The sequence below is a fragment of the Marmota monax genome, unplaced genomic scaffold (genome assembly GCF_021218885.2).
Source record: "Marmota monax isolate L192 unplaced genomic scaffold, Marmota_monax_Labrador192_F-V1.1 WCK01_AAM20220418_F8-fsc00073, whole genome shotgun sequence".
Lineage (NCBI taxonomy): Eukaryota > Metazoa > Chordata > Mammalia > Rodentia > Sciuridae > Marmota > Marmota monax.
Window position 1 is genome coordinate 7,190,755 of NW_026692846.1, and position 13,369 is coordinate 7,204,123.

The 13,369-nt window shown below is 46.3% G+C and overlaps 1 long non-coding RNA gene across 1 annotated transcript; it reads left to right on the forward strand.

Moving 5' to 3' along the window:
- Positions 1-8,400: 8,400 nt before the first annotated feature.
- Positions 8,401-13,156, forward strand: LOC124095700 (uncharacterized). Its single transcript, XR_006852581.2, has 3 exons — positions 8,401-8,577; positions 10,365-10,437; positions 11,956-13,156. It is a non-coding gene; the product is annotated as an uncharacterized LOC124095700 (long non-coding RNA).
- The last annotated feature ends 213 nt before the right edge of the window (positions 13,157-13,369 follow it).

Here is a 13,369-nt window from a genome sequence, read left to right on the forward strand (position 1 = left end):
AAGTACCTGATGCCCTGCTCCAGCCTTGGTCTGACCTGATTCTAGGTGAGGTGCCACTTCAAAGTCCCTAATAAGAATAAGCCTCATGCATCTCTTTGGTCTGAACTTCCAGAGAAAGTCAAAAGAGAAGGTTAAATGCATGGTGGTTGGTGCTGCTCAGCTGATTCTTGAGCAAGTTATGTCACCTGTGCCTCAGTTCCCTCATCTGTAAAGTGGAGAAGACAACCTATTTAACAAGAGGGTCATGATGATCAAATATGTTAACTCATGATGAAATACCCCGGTATCCAACACATAAAGAATGTTTAGCTGTTCTTCTCTTTTTCCTCTTAATGTCTGCTCTCGGGATCTGCACTCATCTTTCCTCCAGCTGTAACTCTCTGGGCAAACATCTCTTGTGGTACCCTCACTGCTGAACTGCTGGATGTGGAGCATGATCGCAGCAGACTAAGGGAGAATTAAGGACACCCGTTTCTGTCCCTGAGCCTAGAGGCTGGTAAGGCAGGAGGGTGGGTGGCTGCTGTCCAGCTCCACCCTGATGCTGTGCCAGCTTGCCAGCTTTGTTGATTAGCCTGAGGTCAGAGTATTAGATGTACACCTCCAATACTCAGGTTATGCCAGGAGTTCGGGAGGGCAGCTGGAAGATTCACAGGGAAATGTTTTCTCCTTTTACAACTGAATGGAATGCCATACCTCTGGCTTATATTACTCTCACAGAACTTGCATTCTAGAGTGTGATTCCCTGACAGCTGCTTGGAAAGGGAGGAAGCGGGGGGTGGAGAGTGTATGGGATGAGCCCCAGGAGAGGAAAATGGGGACCAGATGCTCAGCCTCTCCCCTGTGAACACTGGTCTGAGACTCTCTTTTCATACAGCTCTTCTCCCTCTACATCTTCCAATTAGACCTTCTGCCCCACTGACAGTCCAAACCTTGAGTAATCACTGTTTTTATGAAGCATTTACTAAGTGCCAGGCACTGGGCTAGCAGCTTTGCATACAGTTCTCTTGACATCCTGCAGGAAAGATTCTATTTATCACCCCTTACATAGCAAGGAACCAAGGCTGGGAGAAGTTTAATATTTTGCTTAATGTCCCACAGCTGTCAACGGGTGATCCCAGGACTGCCTGATGCTATCTCCCTCCTTCTCTCCCTTCCTAGTTCTGCCTTCCCAGGTGGCAATCAGGCACACTTGAGACTGGCTCTCCATCCCGCCCCCATGCAAACAGTTGGCAGAGTTGTCCCGCCAGCAGCTGGGGAGGAGGGTTGTATACCAGGAAGCTGACAGCAAAGGCATTGAATCTTTTGCTCCAGACCCTCCTTCTCACAGAACCTTCCAAAAGGGCAGGTGCCCAGCGCTGTGAATGCCCATACTAGGTCCTCCAGGGAGGAAGGAGACGGATGTCTCTGTGAGATGATCAGGAAATTGTCTCCACCTACCAACCTGGCTGAACCATTAGATGCAGGGCACCTGCACGCCTTGCTGCACACTCTGCTGGTGTGAGATTGCCATCCTGCATGCTCTAGCCCTGTGGTCCTCTTGAAAAGGAGAAAATTGAGTCTTGGGGAAAGTGATTTTCTTGTGAGCAGCTGTTGGTAGTCAAATGCAGGTCCTTGGCTTCCAGGCCAGAGATTTGTCCAGAGTCTACCAGTGCTCACTGAGCACCTACTATCTTCAAAGTCTGCTCTGGAAACAGGGGAGATAGCATGAACATAACAGACTTCTCCAAAGCCAGTCCAGGCCTAGGACACTGGGCCATTGTAGTTTCTGTCTGTATACTTGGTATCTACCCTGAACTCTATAGACCTTAAACTGCCATAAGGAACTCAGGCTGCCTTGTCCCCAGATCCATGTCAGCAGGAGCCTTTCGGTCCCTGCAAGAGAAGGGGCACCTCCCAAAACAAACTCACCCATCATCTCCAGGCCACCTCAGGGACCACAGCAAACCCCCAGCCCTAACCAGCCACCACCACAGCACTGTCCTTCAGAATTCTCAGCTGCCTCTATCTCCCACAGTCTTAGGGAAAGACACCAAGCACAGTAAGTCACCAACTGCAGCAACAACTAGGAGTGATCAGAGGGTACACCAAATGTCAGGCATGTGCCTATGAGGTGGTTTTCCTGACTATTCAGGTTGCTGCTCACACCACAAGCTTCCCCTTCCTCTGGTAAACCTGACTCCAGTACTTCCACACCTGCAGCACCAGGGTGGGGAAGTCCAATTCTGACTGTGCCAAGGACCCAAGAAACTCAATTCATCTTGCTTCCTGGCTGTGCAAGCTTGCATTAGCCATCACATCTCTGGGCACAGGGAGAGGACAGGGAGAGATCTTTCAGGATCACTGAGTTCGAAGCTGAAGCTGAAGCCAACTTGCCATAGGCTCTAAGTCCTTTTTAAAGCTTTTTCACTTTCCTTCCTCTTGGCTCAATAATCTCTGAAAACTTACATTCAAAATACAGAACTATATATGGAAGGAAACTCAGATCAGACAGCTCACAACCACCAGTTTTTCCCGCATGTGCACACACACACACACACACAGACAAACGACTTACATATCACTCTCAATCTAAGGATGGGTGGAACCAGAGACCTTTGGGCCTTGTCACTCACACACCTAGAGACACCTAGCCTCCTGTCTCTCATGTGCCCTCCTCTCCTGATTTGATGCATGGCAAGTCCAGCTCCTCTTGTGACTGACCAGAGCCGGAGCCATCCTTCTGTTCAGCACTAAGAAACCACAGGTATTGCGCATACACCCCCTTGTGGCCAAGTTTGGAAGCGCATGTCCCCGAAAGTGTCAGCAGATAACCTCTGGGTTTGAGCTGTTTGTACTCCAAGGAAAAGGAGCCCCAGTAGGACTGCGATGCACCCCCAGGAGGAAGGATAGTGAAATGTGATCTTAAGTCAAAGAGAATGAAAAAGGGATATGGTAAAGACAAACGGGAAAACAAAAAACTAGAAGGAAAAAAGAGAACAAAAGAAGTAAAAGATACAGAGGAATAGAGAGATCTCGAGAATAAGGAAAGCTGAGAGGAGCAGTGTTTCTCAGTGGTAAGCCTTTCTCTGTTTCAAAGGTAAACACGCAAAAGTAATAATGGGAAGCTTCTGACATGTCCAGAGTTAGCTGGCTGCCCCGCAGCAGCCAGGTGGGCACAGAAGAGCCAGGCAGGAGAGGGGAGAGGGACCCCAAATTTGACCCCATCACCGCCTGACCTGGTGATCTTTCCAGATCCAAACCTGTGTCTGTATTTCTGAGCTTGTAAAGGGTGGCTAACAACAGTTACTCTCTCCCTGTTTTATTGAGATCTGATGAGAACAATGAAGACTTGCAGAGAAAATCCTGCAAATTGCTCTGAGCTCTCAGATATAGCCACCATAGAAATGTATTTTATTATTTTCCTTGATGCAGCAGCCACCCCGATCCTTTGCTTCCTAGTCTAAAAGTTGATATGTGCTGCTGGACTGCTGAAGCACTTGCTGTAGTTCAACAATGCATCAGGTTATCACCACCCCTGGTGCTGTGATTTGAAAAGCACTGTTGAAATGTAAAACATTATTGCCAGAGTAGTAAAAATACCCATGTCCATCTCCTAACCCACTATTTCTTGTCAGGAAGCACAGAAAGATACACAATACAATTCCATCCGCATTAGTAGATTTTTTTTTTTTAACCGTAAAACTGCACATATCTGAGTTTGACAAAATAATCAGGAACAAAATATCTCTGGCAGTATCAAGTTACCCTCCATATTTGAACAGCTACCAAGGGGGTGATAAAGTTTTTAAAGTCCATTGCTAAAGTGAACACATCCGGGTCTCATATAAAAATGCTGGCTTGTGCTTGTGTTTTTCTTTAGTTAAAACATGAAGAGATAAACCTAATAAAAATGACTGTGGAAAAACAACAGATATAAAATTGAAGTTGTGTACTCTTGCAAGATCATTGAATTATAAAACAGTATTCCAAAACGAAAGTGAACCTATCAGTGACCATCTGTGGACTCCCTATCACTGTAGATTTCATTTACTTTGTGTTCTCTAACATGACACTAGCCTTCTCAATAATCTCAGCCATTAACCCTACTCTTCCTGTATTTATGCCAGGGCAATATATAACCCCTCATTTGTTGTTAGTGGGGAGAGAGGGAGGGTACTTTGCAATATTTAGGCAACCTTGCCAACTGCTTCCCCTCTCAGATGAAGGAATGCAGGAATGTGCAGGCTCAGAATCAACCCCTTTAGCTCTCTCTCCCTCCCTATTCTCACTGGAAACTGCTGCCTACTAACAGCAGCAACTTTCATTTATAAAAACCACACTGGTCTATGCAAAATTCCACATGGTAAGTTATCCCTGAATAATAAGGTAAGTTCTTCTGTACAATGGTACTCAGCATGTGAAGAGGGAATTCATTTTGCCACCCTAAGTCAGTGAGGCAGAAAGATGGAAGGAGTCTGGCATGGTAATGACATCTTGCAGCCACACACAAGCCCTGGGCACTTACTTTTGGGATAAGACAAGAACACATTCATTCAGTTAAGCACAGACAACTTCTCTTCCCATGAATCTCTTCGTCTCAGTACAGTTCAATACAATAGCCATTGGCTACATGTGGCTAGTGTGTGTTTTAAGTGGGGCTAGCATTAGTGAGGAACTATTTTTAATGTTATTTAATTTTAGTCAATTGAATTTAAATTTTAAAAAAGAAGCAGCATCCGATTTTTTTTTCATTAAATAAAATATTGTAGTTTTGGTCAGACCAAAACTATACTTTTTACTTTAACTATTGAAAACTTTTGCACTGGGTTAAGATGTGCTGTAGGTACAAAATACCAGTTTACAAAGACTTGCTGCAAAAAATGAGCAAAAAAAGTAAGTTCTTATTAATATTTTTAAGTTACTGATTACCTGGCTCTTTTCACAATGTTAACTGGCTTCTTAAAAACTTAGTTATCCAGGTGGCTCTCATTATTTTTCTTTGGGACAGTGCCATTTTACTGACACTCTTCCTTTGCTGTGCCCATCCAGGGCTGGCCTCCCACTGTACTGACATTGAACTCATGGAGATGGGAAAGACACCATCAATGGGGAGTGGTGCTACCTTCCCTTTACAAGTGGGGAAACAGAGGTCTGAAAGTGGGGACTTGCCCCAAGGCACCCAGCTGGCTAGGGGCAGGCTGTGTGGCTCCAATTGGTGGCCTTAGCCCTAGGTGCTCAAAGGAACTCCACTGTGGCCCCACATCTTAGAATGTAGCTGACTATGGCCCATGGAATAGGACAGAGGGGACAGTGGGACAGAGGACCAGGCTGCCTTCCTGCACAGGCTGTGTTTTCAGCGAGAAGTCAAATTTTCTGGCAAAAAACAGGGAGGGGTTCTGCCTCCCTCCCATACCTCCTATGTCTCAAGTTAGTGGTGGATGTGGGAGAACAGCCCCACCTAACGGAGGTGGGCCCCCAAAAGATCCGGGGACTAAACACCCAACCTCACTCTTCTACCCTCAGTCCACCTTCAGGTGCCTCCCATTGGCTGAGTCCAAAGGAAGCCTGTGCTCAGGGGAAGCTGACTGATGTGTTCCATCGTGATTAACCTCCCATACCACAGGATTGGGCTGACGGGTGGAGAGAGGATTCAGAGGGGCAAGAGGACAGTGGCCACACCACTGTGCAGTGAGCCACAGAAAACTATGTCGCCTTAAATATCCAGCTCTGACTGCTGGGTTGCTGATCGGGTTCTCTTTTCTCCTTTTGATGTTTGATGTCATATACACATGGCTTCTGGCTAAGTGGGCAGAGAGACAGAGAGGCCTCATGTGCCATAGATTCTCTCAGTGTGGGCACACACCTGTATTCTCAGCAACTAGGGAGGCTGAGGCAGGAGGATTGCAAGTTTGAGGCTAGCCTGGGCAACTTAGCGAGGCCCTAAGTGACATAGCCATACCCTGTCTCAAAAATAAAAAATTTTAAAAAGGCCTAAGGATGTAGCTCAATGGATAAACACCCCTGGATTCAATCCCCAGCACTGAATCAAACAAACAAAAAATCCCCCCCCAAAAAGGAAAGCATAGAGGTCCTTGAGTCGCCCAGAATTTCACACCATGCCTCTCTGGCTCACTGACCACATGACTTAGGCAAGCTCCAGGCTGCTCTGAACCTGCTCCCTAAACACTGTCCTGGGGGAAACGGCTGCCTTGCTGGCTGGTTGTGAACACTGAATGAAGTGGTGTGTTCCCTATACCTTTACCACCCCCTGGAAGCTAGAGACGCCAAGCAGAGACTTCAAGTTTTCCAGAGAGCAGGTATGGGTTCAAATATCAGCGCTGACTCTTGATTTTTTTATGTCTCTGCACTAATTAATTTTTCAGTTTCTTGGTTTTTTCATCTACAAATGAAAGGAAGTGGTCCCCACCATGTAAGGCAGTTATGAGCACTGAATGAGCTGTGACATGAAAAGCACTCACCGTCCCCCACTGTGGTGAAGCCTGAGTGCACAGGTGAGCTCAGTCCATGCGGGATCTCTTCCTCCTTCCCCCTAGGGAAGGGCAGGAATGGTCAGCACCAAGCCCATGGACAGCGCCCTCCTCACCTCCAAAAGCCTGGCTAGGGATTTCTTCTTTCCCCTTTATACATGAGAGGCAAGTACTTTGGACATAGCAGCAGGTACAAAGGATACAACAGGGTCCATACTGGGGGGCTCTTTGTCCTCAGAAGGAAATCACAGAAACCACACCCCCATGCTTTACCCAAGAAATAATGGGGCTTAGTCCAAGGATCGTGCCACTTGGTAGTTTAGATCACAGCCTAAAGAGCCTGCTTCTCGGCTGTGTGACCTTGAGCTAGTTACTTAATGTCTCCACACCTCAGTTTCCTCAATTGTGCAAAGAGAAAACTGTGCAACCTCTTCACTGGGTTACTATGAGGACGATTTTTAAGTTAAAATCCGAAAGTGTTTAGGATAGGATGAGGCACATAGGAAGTGCTTTATAAAGGTTTCTTAAATAGACAAAACAATCTCAATTCAGTAAACAATTTTTCCCAGTTGATTGATTTCCTTAGTGTTGGGTTCTGGTTTAAGAGCCAAGGTCAAATCAAAACTGCATTTGTCCAGGAAAGAGAAAGAGTTTAAGTCAGCAAAATCAAGAGGTCATTTATTGATACAATTCACTCAGATCCACTATTTAGCATTCCATAGCCAAAGAAGATTTTGTTTTGTTTTTTTTAATCTCAGACAAAACAAAGCCCTGCCAAGACTCCCTGATCATGGACAACAGCATCTGTACACTGGAAATGGAATTCTGCTTCTCTTACATGTGACGTTGTCAGGTTATTTCGCCTTTCATGAGCCCCCATTTCTCTCTATGAAGTGGGGTGATTCCTGTATTAGATATCCCTGTGACCACAATAGCAACTCAGTAAGTGGAGTGGTTTCCTTCTGCCTTTCATCCTGAGACTCCCTGAATGACAAGGACTAGTTTGGGGACTGGATTCCAGGATGGTATCATCAGTTAATGAAGCATCAATGAATGTGAAACCACGTGTCTAGCAGGTTTCTTTTTTCTAGCTAAGCAATGTGCAATGATGCTTCTTGCATGTGTAAGAAAGAAGGCTCTTTTTCTACTTTGAAAGAAGGGCTAATACCTAAGAGCCTGTATAAGCTGAATTAGACCTCTTTCTGTTGCTGGACCTAATACCTGAGGATTTGTAAAGAAAAGAGGCTTACTTAGTTTATAGTTTGGAAATTAAAAGTCTCTGATCAGGTAGTCCCACCAGTTGAGCGTCTGGTGAGAGCCTGTGGCAGATGCCATCATGTGTGCATGCAAAAGAGATCAAAAGCAGACAGAAAGTCAGAGGGTGGGGAGAGGCAGTTTTGTTCCTTTATAGCAACCATCTTGCAAGACATAACCAGGGTTCCTTAAGAACTGCCTCAGTCCCTTCCAAGGGTTGTGCCCATGATGACCTGAAGACCTCCCACTTGGCCCCACTTCCTAAGGGTTCCACCACCCCTTAATACCACTAGACCAGGGACCAAGCTTCCAACACATGGCGTGACACACTCAAGCCATATCCAAATTACAGCAGAGGCATAGCAGAACAAACATCAACTTTAGAGCCCAGCTTTCCAGTTCCAAGATGTGTGATAGCCTGCATCATGTGACTTCACTTTACTAAGTCTCAGTTTCCCCAACTGTAAATACCTATACCACAAAAATATGGACGTTAAGTAATATCATATTTTAAAAATCGCTTGCATGCAGTAGGTGCTTAGCACATGATAACTGCTATGGTAAGTTCATGTGCTCCTTGAGAAAAAGTAGGCTTCTCATCAAATCAAACAGCCATGCAGAGTGGGTTTGGAAAATCCATACAAATTGCTCTTGCACTGATGATTTATTTTCTAGATTTCCTGAAACATAAGGAGGAATAAAACATCATACTCCAAAGAAATAATGGCACTTCTGCTGAAGAGCTTTTAAGTTTTAATGATCTGAGGGCAATTTCCTTCAAGTGAAGTCCACTCTGAACCCCAGTGCTGTAGAAGTTGCTTCTAAACAGTCCTTAAAACGCGCTGTGAGGCACAAGGTGAGTGGATGTTGCTGTCATTGAATAGTTTCTCCAAGGTGTTAAATTTGCCTTTTTGTTTTTGTTTTTGTTTTTTGGTACCAGAGATTGCACTCAGAGGTGCTTAACCACTGAGCAACATCCCCAGCCCTTTTTCTTTTTCTTTTTTATTTTGAGACAGAGTCTCACTATGTTGCTGAGGGTCTCACTAAGTTGCTGAGGCTGGCTTTGAACTCACAACCCTCCTGCCTCAGCCTCCCAAGCTGCTGGGATCACAGGTGCCGGCCACCACAGCTGTCTCACATTTGCTTTTATAACAGACCTCTCAATTATTCTGAATCCTTAAAACTTCCCCTGATAAAACATTCATCGTGTTGTGATGAAGTCGTCATTTCCTGGTACCTAGCCTAGAGACTGGGAGCTTTGTGAATGTTTGTCAGCTTTGAGTTTGACTCCGCGATGTGGGACAGCCACATTTTTCTGCCCTGGATGAAGTGGCCTCTCCAGGGCTCTGAGAGTTTCCCCATGCACATTGCTGTCCATCCTACCACAGGGCTATGTTTTTCTGGAGCCAAAGTCCATAGGCATGCAGCAAGTGTTATATGAATACCTAAACAAGTGACTCATCACTGTCATAGCCACGAGTCAGTGCCAGTTCTTTTCATGTCATAGGATAAAAGTGTACCTTAAACATGAGCTATTTAAACCCTGCATGCTTTCGTATCCAACATATTTATACTGGACTGTTATTTCCTGAGCTCTGATAGTTTCAAACACCAAGCAAAGGAAAACTAGTTATAAGTAACTAGTTTCAGCATTCAGAAAAAGTTATTTATAGCTAATAGAGAACTTTTACGGGGGTAGATGTGGGGCAGGCTTTACGACAGGGCATTCTTTCCCTGAACTCAAGAGAAGCATCAAGTCTTGGGGCTTTAACAACTATGAGTGTGAAAACAAGTGTTGAATTACTTAGTAGTGTGTTGTATATGTCAGGTCCAGAAAGGCTATTACCTTATAAAAAACTCCACATCTATTTGAGTAAAATTGAAATCCACGGGTAATGTTTTTTATCCTCCAGTAGCTGATACTTAGGAAGTTCAGGTGGTTGTCTGTTCCTCCACTACCTTAGAATTTGTTCAGTCATTCACAAATTATCGAGGACCACGTGCTGAGCACCGAGGGGGAGCATGTGGGGTCACCTCCTCTCCTCCCCTGGGGAAGGCGTGTTAAATGACTAAGCTCACGGGCCAGTATGGGACTTACTAATGGTGACAAACGCCCTGAGTGAGGAACAGCAGTGACCGCTTCCATCAGGTGGTCAGGAAAGTGAGGGGCTAGACAGGGTCACTTGGCCTCAGTCCTCATGGCATAGGTGGCAAGTGTGGCCAGTGCTCACGGCTCTTGGAGGGAGGCTGGGAGCAGACAGCAGGTGCAGTCGCCCCTGCCCCAGTACAGGCTGCTCCTCTCACCTGCTGTGTGCGCCACGCACCTGTCCCCCTTGGCCAGCTCATCTTCACAGAGATCGGCTGAGCCAGGGTGCTGCTAAGGTCTTTCTGTCTCAGGCAGTGCATGGACTTAATTTTTAAATCCACTCAGATGCATACCCCTCAAATATTTTCCTTTTTTTTTCCTGATGCAATTATAAATCATGGTGACTTCCTTGGGGAATTACTTTTATCCTTTACATCCATCTACCCATCTGTGTGTACACACACACACACACATACATGTTTTCTTGTAATATTTAAGAAACTCCATTCTTCTTCCACCACATGATTTATTCCTGAAATAGAACATCATGTTCACAGGTGCAGTTGCAAGACAAAACAATTGATTGAAGACCCATGGGGGTGAGATTGTGGAGAAGAAAAATACAGCCAGGTGAGCTATGCTTGTCTTAATATCTATGTAACCAGCATCTATATGCAGAAGAGCTTTCTGAAATAGTCTAAAATAATCCATATTTCATGAGGTAGCAGTGTCAATAGAATGGTATTGTCAATGGTCTGGTCACAGAGTAAGTTCTCTGCAGTCTGCAAGTAATTAATCAAAATTACACTTGAAGGTCTGTTGGCAGGGTCTCAACACCATTATTCTAACATGAAGTGCCTTTCTCATCATGCATCTGATCCTTCAGTGCCCCCGCCCTGTAGTGTGCCTGCAGAGAGACCCCCACGATGGGTGGAGTCATGGTGCCACAGCTGTACCTATCTCTGCCATGTGCCTCAGATCCCCCAATACTGTCTTCTTGCACTGACTCTCTTCTGAGATGTCCCCATGGTGGCCTCATCACCTTTCCCTCCCTCTCTTTTTCTTTCTTTCCTCCCTTCCTTCTGTTCTCCCTCCCTTCCTTCCATTCCTTCTATTTCTTTCTGTTCCTTCCCTCTCTCTCTACACCCACCCATTCTTGTCTCCCTCCAACCCCAAGTAGCAGAGCACCTCAGCATTTCAGGGGGACGCAGGAGCAGGGAAGCGTTGCCCCTTCTGTCCTTCCCTCTCCTCTTGAGCTGGCGGGGCTACAGAGCTCTGGACAGGATGACTCTCAGGCTCCACTCACCCAGACTGCAGCACCACAGAGGCTGTCTCCTCTCCCTGTCGCTCTGCACAGTGCCTGCATCAGCTCCTGGTGCCCTCCAGCCACTTAGACAACCAAGACGTAGAGCCCGATTTGAGCCAGGCTTGCTGCTGGATTAGGACTCTGATCTGGTCCTGCTGCTCTGTCTGGCTGCTGAGGAAATAGTCATTTGGGTGGAGATGAGGCTTCTCCTCTCTTGATGCAATGGGAAGTGTCAGGCAAACACCGCTCAAATCCTGACTTTTCATTCATAGGAACAGAGCAAAGTGGGACAAATCATTTCACGCTCATTCCTCCATGTCTTTATCTGAAAGGAGGGGTGCCAGTATCTCCTTGGGTTGCTGGGGGATGGAGATGGGCTCACACCCTGGTCTCTCTAGGCTCTGACACGTCAGGTGTTGCCATTTGCAATTGCTGCATGGCCTCCACCTGGAAGTGGAGGCTGTGGGTGAGACCCAGAGTCTTGCATTGCTCCTGAAGGTTCCTGCCCCTGCATTTGTTAAGCACCTGCTCCACCTACAGGCTCGATGCTCCATGGGATACAAGAACAATCTACAACAGGGCGGGAGCCCTTAAGGAAACAACCCTCTACTGTTTGGGTAGATCATTTAATCCATCTCATTATTTGGTAACAAACTGGGCCAGCTGCAAGCTCCCCTGGATGCCAATGGAAAGAAGGGTAGAAACAGTTTAGTTCAACAACCTGCCTTCGTTTTTCTGGAACATTGGTTAAGAAATAAGAACAACTGCTGCCTCATCTTCATGGCCCATCACCGTACTAGGTAAGATAAGAAACCCACCAACTCTTTCCCACTTTCTCACAGGTTTAGAATCTGCCATCAAAGCCACACACCCATGTGCAGAATGTTGGCTGAACAGGAATCCCAGCTTCCTCCCAATGTCCTGCTTCTGAACGCACAGAGTGAGTGACCACACAGGGTGACACCTCTGGCCTTCCCTGCTTCACAGTCATCACTTATTCCCACATGCTTTGATTGACACACTCATTCAGCTGACATTAATCAGCTTCTCCCTTGTTCTGGGTGCCATTCAAGATGCTTTGCCAAATTACTGTCAACCCAGACAGCAAACCTGTAAGACAGTTACTATCACTCCCATAGTACAGATGAAGAAATGGAATCTCAGGTGGTTAGACGATAGGATCAGATCTACACCATTAGTGAGAAGCAGAGCCCTACTGCAGTTCCCAAGTAATACTCCTGTAAATAATAGTTGGCTTCCTCAGGATAACACAACTGTTATCCTAGCTACTCAGGAGGCTGAGGCAGGAGGATCAGAAATTCAAGGCCTGTCTCAGCAATTAGTGAGACTGTCTCAAAATGAACAATCAAAAGGGCTTGGGTTGTATGTAGCTCAGTGGTAGAGTACCCTGGGTTCGATCCCGAGTACTGCAAACACACACACACACACACACACACACATTGGTTTATTTATGGTGAGATGAGGGGCTGCCCTCCAAACCTGCACACCCTGCAGTTTTTCCCATCCCAGTCCAGATGCAAGTTGTTTTTTGTCATACTCTTCCCCCTGTCCTTCACAAGACCATGTTGCCTTTGCCTTCTAAGTTAAGTCCAGAGTTGAGGCCTCCTCCTTACCCACTGCTGCTGACTCAGCCATTCCCTCACCTCCCTGCTTTGGCCTCTGCTCTGGCCTCTGCCCCCTAGAGCATGTTCTCAACTCTGCAGCCAGGGGGCACTGTTGTAAACAGACACAGTCTGTGTCCATCTCCCAAGTCCCCCCACCTCCGTCAGAGTAAAGGTCAGTCCAGTCAAGGCCTGCAAGTCCTCTCTGGTCCCAGCTCCTATCATCAGGCCCTGTCCTGGCCCAGCCTTCACATTGGCCCTTCCTTCTGTCCCGACTTCTCCATTGCTAGAGCCCACTTGGCCTGTACTCTGCCTCTCAAACCCTTGCTTCAGTGCCATTTCCACCTGCTCTAGAGAAATTGAATGAGGCTGGCAGTTTTTGTCTTCTGTACTCTCAGATGTATTCCCAGTGCCTGCTGCATAATAGGTGCTTAATAAACATGTGTTGAATAAAGGAATAAAGCTGAGATGGGTGCTATTCAGTGTCATCAGCATGATATTGTGCCCAAGAAATGCAGGAACATCTGAATGTCAGATCATGGGCATTCTCCACGGGGGAGATCTGCACACAGGAGCTGTGGAAGGCAAGAGTTAATATAATACTTTATTACCAGCTGATATGGGCTCCAAACCC